The 13,486-nt window shown below is 35.2% G+C and overlaps 2 pseudogenes; both read right to left on the bottom strand.

Moving 5' to 3' along the window:
- Nucleotides 1-1,541: 1,541 nt before the first annotated feature.
- On the bottom strand, nucleotides 1,542-2,108 carry LOC102468392 (transcription initiation factor TFIID subunit 11 pseudogene; annotated as a pseudogene).
- A 3,610-nt stretch (nucleotides 2,109-5,718) lies between these two features.
- On the bottom strand, nucleotides 5,719-12,956 carry LOC102467972 (endoplasmic reticulum resident protein 44 pseudogene; annotated as a pseudogene).
- Between the last annotated feature and the right edge of the window lie 530 nt (nucleotides 12,957-13,486).

The raw sequence follows: 13,486 nt of genomic DNA, 5'->3' as shown, positions 1-13,486 counted from the left end.
AGGGTCAGGGTCAGAGTTAGGGTTAGGGTTACGTGTCTGGGTCAGGGTCAGGGTTAGGGTTAGGGTTAAGGTCAGGGTGAGGGTCAGGTTTAGGGTTAGGTTTAGGGTCACTGTCAGGGTTAGGGTTAGGGTTAGGGTTAGTGTCAGGGTTTGGTTAGGGGTTAGGGGTTAGGGTTAGGGTTAGGGTTAGGGTTAGGGTTAGGGTCAGGGTCAGGGTCAGGGTCAGGGTCAGGATTTGGGTCAGGGTCAGGGTCAGGGTCAGGGTTAGGGTTATGGTTAGGGTTAGGGTTATGTTTAGGGTTAGGGTTAGGGTTAGGGTCAGGGTCAGGGTTAGGGTTAGGGTTAGGGTCAGTGTCAGTATTACAGGATAGTATTACATTTGCTCTTACATGGCTTCTTAGCTTCTAATTTTTGCTGCGTATATTACAACTATTTCCTGACTTATAACCTTAATATTCTCTGTTGCGAACATAATTCCATCCAATTGTATACTCTGATTTCTATATTAGAATATTAGATTCAATATTCTAGTTCAAGTTTTTGTTGTTGTTTATCTTTAGCCTTATAATTTCATTTTTATATCATGTGTTTTGTCATCTCTTGGGGGAACGCCTATTGAAAAATTTAATTATGCTTTAAAATTAACCTCTACACATAGCTTGCTTATAGGTATTTTTTTTATATTCCCCTCACTCCTACTATATATATATTTTTTTTTCTTGCAATATGGAAATCATTTAATGATCATTCACCAAAATTCACAGGATAATCTTAAATGTTTGTAGGCACAAATTATTCTGTCACCACCATGTTTGTTTGTTTGTTTGTTTGTTTATTAAGGGTTTTGCTCTAGGTCCATGTATTCACTGGAGAGAAACAGAGAAAAAGAAAGTGAGAAATCACACCACCCCCGCCAAGGGGGATGCCCATGCTGCAATCCCTTCTCCTATTGGGTTTTGAGCTCACATGCATGCACACCCAGCATGGTTTTCAAGCTGTTGGGTCTGGGACTCAAATCGTGGTCAGCCATGTGAGAGTCCAGTGCCTTAGCCACCAAGTCCTCTGCTGTCACCACCACCATGTCTTTTGTTATCACAAGCCAAAATTTTGGCTCTTTAATCTATTTAAAACTAGATATAAGAAACAACCTAGTTCTTAACCTACTTTAGGCTTCAGTGTGAAACTGTTAAAGCTCTCTTTGAAGAATTGTTTTCCTAAAAGCATCTCATTTGTTTAGAAGATGCTTAAGGCCCATGCCCCTTTCTTCTTACAGCTGTCCAAAAAATAATTAAATACTTCAGAATTCCCTAAGAGATCACAAAATTTGGTCAAGGTAATTATGAAACAGGCTGCATGCTATCTAGGTGTAACAAATGTCAAGTGTTTTGAGTAAGACATTAAAATAATGGAATCCTTGCAGGATTGGGAAATTAAAGCACCAGTGCATAAGTTCTCATGTAATAGGAAATCTAGAACCAGTACTTCTGTCAGGAATAGGCCTTTCTAGGCTTTGATTTAAAATAAGATGATCTTTTCGTGCTTCAAGATGGGATTCGCCTCTTCAACTTTAGCCTCTGAATAACCCCCTCATGTGTTTGGGTTGTAGTGGCGGCATTTATCCCCAATTCTCACACACATCTAGTGCTGCTTCTACCACCAACCCAAATGAAAACTTTGGAAATACCAGAAATAGCAGTCACAAGGTTCTGAGACACAGTGGTGCCAGTGATGGACTGCATCAACCTTTTAATAGCTGCCTTAGGAAAAGCTGACCAGTGATATGATACATATCATAATGGTTCAGCTGTTCTTCAAGAAAAAGAGAAACCAGGATTTGCACATTCTGAATCTCGTCTTCATCCACTTTCTGCTTCTATTTTTTTTTTTTTCCTCATTGGGATCTACTTTCAATTTTTTGGCCACAGGACTAAGTAATGATGAGTCTTCCCTTTCAACTGCTGTTAAATCTGAGATATCCTGAGCTTGAATTTGCCATCTCTGTTGCAGTTTCTTTCAAGTTTGCATCTGCCTCTCTCTAGGAGCAGAAACCTTCTCATCTGACTCCCTGTCTCTCCTCTGTCTATGGGTGACTCATGGGCATTGTCCATGGAGCATAGATAGGATTGGAGAAAGAGAAAGAGATTGACAGGTGCAAGACCTTATTGTCCTAAAGTAAATAATGTCACTAGATTTTAAAAATCTTTCTCACTTAACTATTTAGTTCAATATTTGTTTCCTCCTTTATCTCATTTTTATTTTTAGAAGAATGACTATGTGGTTGTCATGCTGTTATTTCATACTGTTTATGTGTGATGCAGACTGCTATGCCTAGACCATGTATTTAATCTAGAAGTTTGAGAGTGAATTTCTCTGTAGTCCTTCACAATTTTTTTGTTTTTATTGTTCATTTTTTCGCTTCATATCTTCTCTCTGATTGTTACAGTTTGAGGCCTAGCTATTTAATTTTCCATAGCTTCCGAATGACAGCCTGTGGAAAGAAGGAAACTAAAAGGATTAAATATAGGCTTTGATGGACGCTTCATACAAGTTCCTCTTCTGTCTCATTAAACATCCCATTCCAAAGCCACCTCCATTCATTCAGGTGTGGTACGTTTCTTATTTTCTATAGCTGTTCAGTTTAGAACCCTGGAAAATGATAAGCCCATTTCTGGGCATCTGTAGTTTCAGATTGGGACTCTACTTGTCAATAGATATTTCCACAATTTTCCCATGTGTATGTATATGTTCAGTACATTTATCTTCATAGTAAGACGTTAGTGAGACACAATTTTTCATCTCATTTTTTCACAGAAATGCTTCAAATAGGTTAGAGAGTTGTGACAAGGCACATTCCATAAATGATCAGTATATAACCCATCCTATACCCTCAACCTTTCAAAATATAAAATTAAACTAACATATTTAGCCAAAAATATTTAATGAAGAAAAATCCAGTGTTCCCATATTACATGAAAATGGATTCATTTTCATGTTCTCTTCTCTCCTAAATGTATCACATGCATGTGTAGTTCTTTATTGGCTGCTTTTGGTTGCATTTTTTATCGTATTTTATGAATTTCATTAGTATTGGGAAGAGATATTCTTTGATCAAGTTTTTATGTCAACTTACTTATACACAATTCTTCTTAATGTCATGTTAAAAAATTATTGACTTCTGGAGATTTTAACATCCAATAACTCATGTGAAAATGCTATGCTTCCATATGTTTACAACAACTTCTAGTTATTTTTTATTGGTTTAGATTTCAAGTAATTATAGCAAAAATACTGTGTCTATCAAGATGAGGGATTTTTAAAAGTTTATTTATATCCTTCATCAGAGACCACTAAAGAGATGCTGAGAGAGAAGAGGCATATGGGCTCTTTAAAAGATCATCCTCCCTGCCAGCTCTACAACTAGCCAGGATGAGGGGTAAGCCTGTCAGTACACTCAGAATATTCAAGTAGACATGGGATGTGAACTTGGAGCCTTTTCATACAGCCTCCAGCATTGTGCAGCAGTATCCTTATTGCTTGAACCACTGTATCTGGGCAAGGTGAGAAATTTTTAATAACAGTTCTAAAAAGATAAAGTTTGCATTTGTATCCACACAGAATCTTAACAACTTTCATTATGATATACATAATTAGATAATTAATTCTACCTATTTAATTATATAAGTTGAATAGACTTCTGAGAGTTGTTCATTATGAGATTGTTATTATTATTATTATTTATACATTCAATTGCTATACATCATTTAGATTGTAAGGAGACTTTACCCAGCATGATACACATCTCAGTCCAGTTGAGAATACTATACACATCATTATGAGGCTTTTTCCCCCCTCATGTATTTCAAGAATAGGACCACTTAATGTAGAATATACTATATTATTAAACGCTTCAAGGGTCCCATTCATGAAAATCTGTTGTCCTGAGAGTTGACTAGTCACTGACAAATAGAAAAGATTGTGGAATAGGGTAGCATTTTTTGGACATATGCAATGTTTTTAAAGGAGTAACTATCATTTTCCCTCTCAGGGGAGGGGTCAGGACTATGGTTTATCAGAAACTGATTATTTTCTTTGCCTAAATATGATAAATTGTTACACTGAAAAACAAAACAAAACAAAATCAAACTAACCAAAAAATATTTGATACTGGTAGGATGTACAGAAGGGATGGCAGAAGTGATGCAGAAAGTGTTAAGAGAGAGTCCTCATTCTCAGTCTCTGGCATAGTAAAAAACAAAACAAAACAAAACAAAAACAAAAACAAACAAACAAACAAACAAAACCCACTTTTCCCAAGGGTGTGGAGTCATCCTGGTGTTTTATGTTTAAGCAGTGTCATTGATTCTAGCCCCCATTCCCTACGTGCACTGATTGTTAGGAGGTGGAACCATAGCACCAGGAGACTCTCTCCATGGTGGTAGCTGAAGAGAAAAATACGGACTCAAAGCCTTAGCCAGATTTCCCTGGAAGGTATTGAATAGGAAATAAACTCCAATATCCTCTAAATAACTATTAGATCTCATAAAAGATTCAGCTTTATCTACCAGATACTTTGAGAACCAGGGGGGACTGTGTTCTGTGCTTTGGAATCATTTAATGAAGAGAATATTTTCTACATTCACATTCTGTGATCAATAATCTAAACCAGGGAACCAGCAGTTAGCGTAATGGCTATGTCACTGGACTCCCATGTAGTCGACCGCGGTTCGCGTCCTGGACCCGGTGGCTTAAAACTCACACCGGGCACATGTGCGTGCATGCCCAAGATCCTGAGAGGAGAATGGAGGAGAAGGGATTGCAGCGTGGCCATCCCCCCAGGGGGTGATTTCTCACTTTCTGTCTCTATGTCTCTCTCTGTCTGGTGAGCGCACGCGCCCTATAGTGAAAAAACTTCTCAAAAAAAAATAATAAAAACAATCTAAATCAGAGGATGAAGGAGAAAAAGAACCAGAGGAATAACAAGATTGAATTCTCCTTCTCTGCTCATAATAGGTTAAACTACTAGTCTGGGCTATACTAATAGAACAAATGAGATATTTGAAGATGATAGGTGACTTTTTTTTTCCTATAAGACATGTGCCCTCGCTGGAGAGAGACAGAGAGAGACAGAAAGAAAGGGAAAGTGAGAAATTAACCTCAGGGGTATGGTAATGCTGAAATCTCTTCTCCTCCTCTCTTCTCTCAGGATTTTTGGCATGCATGCACACACACACCTGGTGTGATTTTTTATGCTAGTAGGTCCCAAACTCAAAGTGGGATCTAGGGCCTCGACCACCAAGCTACCTGCTGACCCGGTGACAAATTTAATAATGGACAGTGATTGAAAGTTATGGATGAAGCTTAGATATTATTAAGGAAATGTGCTATTAAAAAAAGCAATAGAACTTCAGTGGAGCACAATTGGCAGTAGTTCCTGGAAAATAAAAATTTCAAGTTCATTGTAATATTTCTTTGTTACATAACCAGTCAACCAGTTACATAATTATTTTGATGAAAAACATTCATAAACCATGCTACTGAATGTCCAAATTAATAAACTTTAGGAGACTTAATGAGATTTGACAAGACTAAAGTAAAACTTCATTTAACATTAATTCTTGTGCTACTTTCTTTTTTTAAACTTCTTTCAGTTTATTCAAAATAAAAATACACATAAAATTATGAAAACATAGACTTACTATTTCCACCATATAAGTTGATGCTGCTGTTGAAAGGCTTGCAAATTGTTTTTCAAGTTTTTAAAGCTCATCTCGATCCCTCAATAAAGTATACCTATATTCACTGGGTGCTAGTTTCTGGAAGGAGCTCTCAGGTGGACTGCTTGCTGCATCTTGGACTTGCTCTCCTGGGGCTGTATCAGTTGGGGCAGGTCCATGATGAAATTCTCTGTGCACTTTTCCAGAATGTAAATCTGAGTTGTCCAGGGATTAGTATGTCCTTGAAGGCTCCGAACACATACATATTCCTGAAGCTGTCAATAGCTATTATGGGGCAATCTGCTGGAGTTTTCTGTATGTGCAGAAGAGGATGTCTAAATTTGTCACAGTCAGCATGTAAGTAGTTTATTGTACCTTTTTCACTTATTAATTCTGGAATATTTCTAAACTTTCTGTATCCTCTTTCATGTGGAAGAAAATAAGAAAAGGCAGTCCTTCTTCTGTCAATTCCTCTCCATTTTCAAATGTTATTTCTTGGACAAGAGGAACGAATTTATCTTGAATTCAACTATAAGTCACATCAAAATTTGTCATGGATCCCAGATATACCATATCTGGAACAGAAGGCCCTGGTGGCTTGTAAATTATGTTGTCTCCACTATATCTTTCTGGTTTTGCAATATCTCCAAATGCAGAAAGGAAGGTACAGTCATCGTGCAGAATATTTGCTACTCTTTCAAAAACTCTATAGTGGTCTGAATCTTTCTGCTCAAAATATCCAATAATATTTCTTTTGCTGCAATCAAGAGTGATGATTTCTGCTAAGTCCGAATTTCTTGAACAGGGTCACGTTTTTGTTGCCTGATAAAATCTGCAAGTGCTTTCACTCATTACTGACCCCTGTATTCTCTCTTCATCATCATCCCATTACGAAACAATTTGAGGGTTGGATATTTGCTTACCCTGTATCTCTGGGTTATATCAGAGTGCTGATCAGAATCAATTCTGGCTTTTCATTTGAATATTCTTTCTTAATGATATCAGAAACTTCTTCATAAATTGGATGCAACATCTGGCTGAAATGACATCAGTCTGCATAAAAATTTACTAAAGCGACATTGGCATTGTTCTCATTAAAAGTGAAGCAGAATGATCTAGATTTTAATAATCCATTTTTCGATCTTCCATATTAATGAAAAACTGAGAATTAGTTCTACAAGTCAGATCTTATTTCACAGAAGACCTCTATAACTCTTCCTGTGCTACTTTCAAAAAGCACTATAAACTGAAACAGTTGTACTTTCCTACCTCATATAATAAGGCTTTAAATGTATGCAAACTTAAATTCGCAATATTGAAACCCATGTTCATGTGACTCTTGCTAAATTTTATTTTTCTTTCTTTCTAGATACATCTATTTATATATCTATTCACCAAATTACCAATAAACAATGTCTGACAATGTTATCGTCCATTGACTTGGAAGTATTTCTAATTTCAAGATATTTTTCAGACAAAACTACTAAGTAACATTAATAAAAAATACCTTTTTTACAGTTTTATATGTTTTTTAAGATTTTAATAAATTTTTGGAAAGTATCAAAATATAGCAGTCTGCAAGGTCAAAACAACCTTATCTAAAAGCAATGATTTCAGGAATTTGATTCTTAACTAGAGTGTATGACATATTTGTGGCAAACCCCAACAGTTTGTATTGACTGAATTAGTGAATTTGAGGTCTGTGGATCCTCCAACTTTAGAAAATAATTTAGCATTACATAATCAATTTGAAGAGTTTTTTTAATCCTATGACTCAGTAATATCTTTATTCTATTATAGAAAAACTCTCAATCATTTGAATCAAGATAAATATGTGAAGAACCTTCAAAATATTTTTCCTAGCAGCAAGAAAATGAAAACTTTCTTAATTTGCATGAAGAAGACAATGATTATATCTTTTGTGGTATATACTCAGTGGGAACACTTAAACAGTGACATAAGTGAACTGTAGCTATAACTAACAATTTAGGTATAACTCAGAAAAAATATTGAATAAAAAAATAATATAAGACTCTCAAAAGTATAAAGTCTTTTTTAATAGTTCAAAACCAAGCAAAACCAGAAGAAATATTGGGTATGTATAAATAAATATGTGATAAATCTTATTTTTGAAGGTAATGTTAGCCACAAAAATTTAGCATAGTGGTTGAATGGAGGGGAACATAGCATGGCAAGGGAGGAATAGAGATGATCTATGATAATAATTTACCTTTTAAAGCAAGTCCTTCCAACTCGTAATTTTTCAGTATGCCTGGCCAGTTCTTAGAATTTTCTTATTCCAAAGAGTCCAAATTTGAGAAATAACTTTTCAAGTTACCACACTTGAATATCTCTAATATAATTTTGATTGAATTTTTGTTAACTTTGTATTAAAATATATATATAAATGGGAATATAAATTACTCAAACTTCTGTGGAAAACAATGTGGAGGTTCCTCAAAAATTTACAATCTAGGGAACCAGCAGTTAGTGTAATGGCTATGTCGCTGGACTCCCACGTAGTCAACAACGGTTCGTGTCCCGGACCCGGTGGCTTAAAACTCACGCCGGGCACGTGTGCATGCGTGCCCAAGATCCCGAGAGGAGAATGGAGGAGAAGGGATTGCGGTGTGACCATCCCTCCTGGGGGTGATTTCTCACTTTCTATCTCTATGTCTCTCTCTGTCTGTCTGGCGAGCGCACACGCCCTATAGCAAAAACCTCTCCAAAAAAAAAAAAAAATTTACAATCTAGTAATTTCACTGCTTTGTATTTACCCAAAGGACAGGAAAACAGAATAGTTAAAAAGACACTTGCAATCCATGTTTATCACACATTATTCACAAATGCTACAACATGGAACCAACCTAAGTGTCCAAAAATTGATGACTAGGTTGAAAAACTGTGACATATATATAATATGGAATATTAGTCAGTATAAGAAATGATGAGACCCTATTGTTTCTTTAAAAGTAGATGGATATAAAAGACTTACTGTTTAGCAATGTGAACAAGATGTGAAAGATACACACTGTATATCCCTACTGAATTTGAGATATCTACACTCTGACAGAAATGGAAAAGTCTGAAGATATGAGAGTAGAGAGGATAAGTGTAGATACCAGAGTTTGTAAGGAAGGAAAGTGGATGGTAGAGGGTGAGTGTGAGGTACAAAGGGAAAAAACATTTAACAGACAAAAATAAAATGTAAGGTTCTCTATTGAAAAAATAGTTAAATTGTATACATATGATGAGGGCTTTTTATGTAAATCTGAAATTAATTTGAAAATTAAAAAAAATTAAGGGCCAGCAGGTGGTGTGGTGGTTGAGGGGCTGAACTCCTACATGGCTGACCACAGTAGAGTCCCAGATCTGATGGTTTCCTTTCTCACTTTCTCTTTCTATCTCTCTCTCTCTCTCTGCTAATCACTCATGCCTTGTAGCAAATTTTTAAAAAAATGATAAATTCGATTAAATAGTTATTTTGCAAAAAACCTAAAAAATAAAAAAAATTGTAATGTAATCCAAGGAGAATAGACATTTCTATATCAACAAAGCATATCCCTACACTTATTAAGTATCCTTTAAAATGTTTTTGATACATTTTGTTATTTTTTTCATTATTGCTTTTTACATCTTTTGTTAGATTTGCTCTGAGATGCTCTATATTTTTTGTTGGTGTTTAAAAGATATTTTAAAAATATATCTTTCCTGTGCTCTTTTATTAACTCTAATAATCATTATTGATTCTCTTACATTTTTCATTTGTAGATAGTAATATATAAGTAATATATATAAGATTAATACATTTTTGTCATGATGAACCATCCTTGCTTTATTGGAATGCATCTAAAATAATTCTTTTTTGCTGTTGTGTGACTTAAAAAAATATACTTTGTTGAAATGTTTGCCATTTTACTATTTTTATCATATTTTATCATATCATATTGGTTTCAAGTATATTCTTGCCTCATATATCAAGTTAGGGTATATTGTTCTTTGTTTATTCTTTTTTATTTTAGAAGAGACTCATAATACTGTATACTATTACCTGGGAGGTTTGTTAAAATTCCTTTAAAACTTCTGAGCCTGGTGTGTTTATGTGTATGTTATGTGTGTATGTTTGTATAAAGATTATAAGTACTGATTTAATATCTTTAGTGATTATAAATCATTCTGACTTTTTACATTTTTGTGGTGATATAAATATGTATTATATAAAATATGTATATATATTATACATACTATATACATTTACAAGTGTATGTGAATACACACACATACACACACACACACACACACACATATATATATATATATAATGTATGTTTTCAAATTTGGGTTTTGGTACCTAGATAGCTTAGCATCCATAGGTCAAACTTTGTTATTAATACAAATATTTCAGATATTATGTAATGTATGGAAAACTCATAGATGTTTTTCTATCATATGCTTCTATTTATTACAGTTCTGGTATTGCCTTTCTTCAAATTAGTCAACAGTGTAATGTTATTGGTCATAATATCAGACATTTTTTTCAAGTGTTGACTTCAGTTTGATTTTTTCAGTCTGAATCTAGCATATTCTGGAACAGTAGTATACAAATGGGAATTTGCATCACTTAGTGTGTGGGCTAACGTGCATCCCCTCCAAAATGTATATGTTAGAATCTTAACACTTAGTACCTCAGAATGTGATTGTATTTGGAGACAAGGTTTTTAAAGTGGTTAGGTTAAAATGAGTTCATTAGGATGACCTTTATCTAATAGACCTGGCATCTTTATAAGAAAAGGACATTTAGGCACAAATGGGTACAGAGGGAAGATAATGTGAGGACACAGAAAGAGGAGAGCAAGGAGAGAAGCCTGGAACAGAGACTTCTTTCATGGCCTTCAGCAGACACTAGTAGTACAACCCATGACTTGAGACTTCCAGCCTCCAGATGTGAGAAAATAAACTTCTAATGGGTAAGCCACCCAGTTTGTGGTAATTTTTATAGCAGCCTTAGCTAGCAAACAAACTTATCTAAGTATACAGATATTTAGCATGTACACCAGAATTTTGAATGTCTTTATTTGATGTTACTGATATAATCTTGGTGCATTCTAACTGTATGTTTTTTGTGTTCATGAATTATTTTATGATGAATATTCTGTACTATATCTGAAGATTTTTTTCTCTGTAAAGATTACGCTCATTTAGTTTCAAAATGTGATAAGTTATCTGTTCTTTGGAAAATAGGTTATTATTATGTTTGTAGATATTTAATGCTTTTTAGAATTGCCTTTATTTTTTTCTGTAGGGTGTGTGTACTACAGAATTAATTAATTATAATTAATTTGACAGAGACAGAAGTAATACGAGAATGCATCCCCCAGGGAAGATGTCCATACACATATGCCCAGTGTTTATTTCAAGTCACCTGATCTGGGACCCAAACCACATAGTTGGCTATGTGAGATTCAGCTGCCTTAATCTCTACACCACCTACTGGCCTATCTTTGTTTTCTTTTTTAAAAATGAGTTACTTGGGACCAGCAGTTAGCATAATGGCTATCTCGCTGGACTCCCACATAGTTGACTGCGGTTCGTGTCCCGGACCCGGTGGCTTAAAACTCATGCCGGGTGCGTGTGGGTGCATGCTCAGGATCCCGAGAGGAGATTGGAGGAGAAAGGATTGTGGCATGACCATCCACCCTGGGGGGTGATTTCTCGCTTTCTGTCTCTATGTCTCTCTCTTCTCTCTGTCTGGTGAGCACACGTGCCCTATAGCGAAAACCTCTCCAAAAAAAAAATGAGTTACTTAATTTTATTTATCATTTTATTATTATTTAATTTGTTATAGAACATGGTCATTCACCAGAAGTAAAACATTTGTAAATGATTTTCTTCCTTGATAATTCCTTCCAGAATTTGGGAACTTTTATTTTTCTTAGTGAACATTTTAAATTTCATAGCAATATAGTTATTCACATAAGTTTGAAAAGTCTGTCCTCATTTTTACTGGTACATAATTGGAAACATTGGTGATATAACCAAGTCTTAGTCTGGTATGTAATATTTGAGAATGATATGAAACCAATGCTTACAAACATTCTTTGGAAAACTGATCTGGTTCCTAAATGAAACAGTTGCTCGACCTCCAGGTGAGTAAGGAAGTGAAAACCTACCAGGCCTAGAAATCTTAGGTTATTTGAGGATTTCAAGAAGAGAATTCATTCAAATTTATAGGTACTACATATGAAATCTGATGGTCAGCTCTGGTTTAACTTTTTAGTCTTAAAATTTTTTATCAAGTCTGAGATTCCTTATGAAAACTTTTAGCAGATCAAGATGAAGACCTATTGGGACCAGCAGTTAGTGTAACGGCTATGTTGGTGGACTCCCATGTAGTCGACTGCAGTTCAAGTCCTGGACCCAGTAGCTTAAACTCACGCCAGGTGCGTGTGTGTGCATGCCCAAGATTCCGAGAGGAGAATGGAGGAGAAGGGATTGCAGCATGACCATCCCTCCTGGGGGGTGATTTCTTGCTTTCTGTCTCTCTGTCTCTGTCTGTCTGGTGAGCACAGGTGCCCTATAGCAAAAACCTCTTCAATAAATAAATAAATAAATAAAATGAAGACCTATCTGGTAAATTACTCTTTGCTGGATAGATACAATCAATCAGGCCAAGTCTAATCAGGGCAGTCATGTTTTATGACAAACAATAATCTCTCTTTGAGATTATTTTTGGTCAAAACAGGGAAGACTGTAGAAAAATGTGTTTCAGTGAAAAGCTTGTTTAAGTCACATCCTTCAGGATTGTAAGATTCTAGCTTGTTTTATTTTTTTGAGCTAATTTGCACCTCTTTGTAAATTGCAGAGATTGATGAATAGGTAAACTCTGGTGTATTTTGGAGAGATTTAATTGAGTCCTTTTTGAGTCCAACTTGGAAACACCAGTTTAGGTATCTATTTTCAATTATGACTACATTCTATTATTTTATCCAAATTGTTAATTCTTACCACATTTTGAATTCTTTAACTTTTCTTCAGTGACAGACTATAACCCTCCAACTATGTTTCTAATATTTGTAACATCATGCCTCACTAGGACCCTAAAAATCTGACCTTCAGCACACCTTTCACCTTCAGATGGTTTTATAGGAACAATACAGTCTTCCTGAGTTTATTTCCTAAACACTACTTTGCCCCACTGTGAGTTTCATACTGTCTTCTGAGTTCTTGAGTGATGAAATTCATGTTAAACGAGAAAGGGGGCTGACAATATTAAAATTTATCTGTCCTATGTGCTCCTGAAAAGCAACAATGGTTGAGAGATTTTCATACTCTTTGTATTCTGGGAACATCCAACCACAAAAGATCACAATACTCAGTCATATTCTCAATTATGACCTACCATCACCATTTTTAATGACTCCCTTATTCACTTGTATTTATAAAATTCCAAGTCATCCTCCTTTTCTTCAAGTCATTTTTTGTTAAAGAATGTTCTGTTTGAATATCCCAAATAAAATCACTTCCTTAATGCATTTTATCCTTCATAATACACACATGCATACACACATCTTAAAAGATGAGGTGTAGAGGACATGTACTGAGTAAGAAAACAGAAGATAGAAGATAGATTTAGATACACCAATGACAACTGACTATGCATAGGTGATTATGATATCAATATTAAGAGATAATTTTCAAAAATGATAAAATCGTGACTTTCATACAAATATAAATGTGAAAGTGATGCTGGGACTTGGATGTGTAGGCTCAAT

The sequence above is a fragment of the Tupaia chinensis genome, unplaced genomic scaffold (assembly GCF_000334495.1).
Source record: "Tupaia chinensis unplaced genomic scaffold, TupChi_1.0 Scaffold000691_1, whole genome shotgun sequence".
NCBI classification, from domain to species: Eukaryota; Metazoa; Chordata; class Mammalia; order Scandentia; family Tupaiidae; genus Tupaia; species Tupaia belangeri.
The sequence above is the reverse complement of the archived record's forward strand: the minus strand, read 5'-3'. Positions and strand labels throughout refer to the sequence as shown.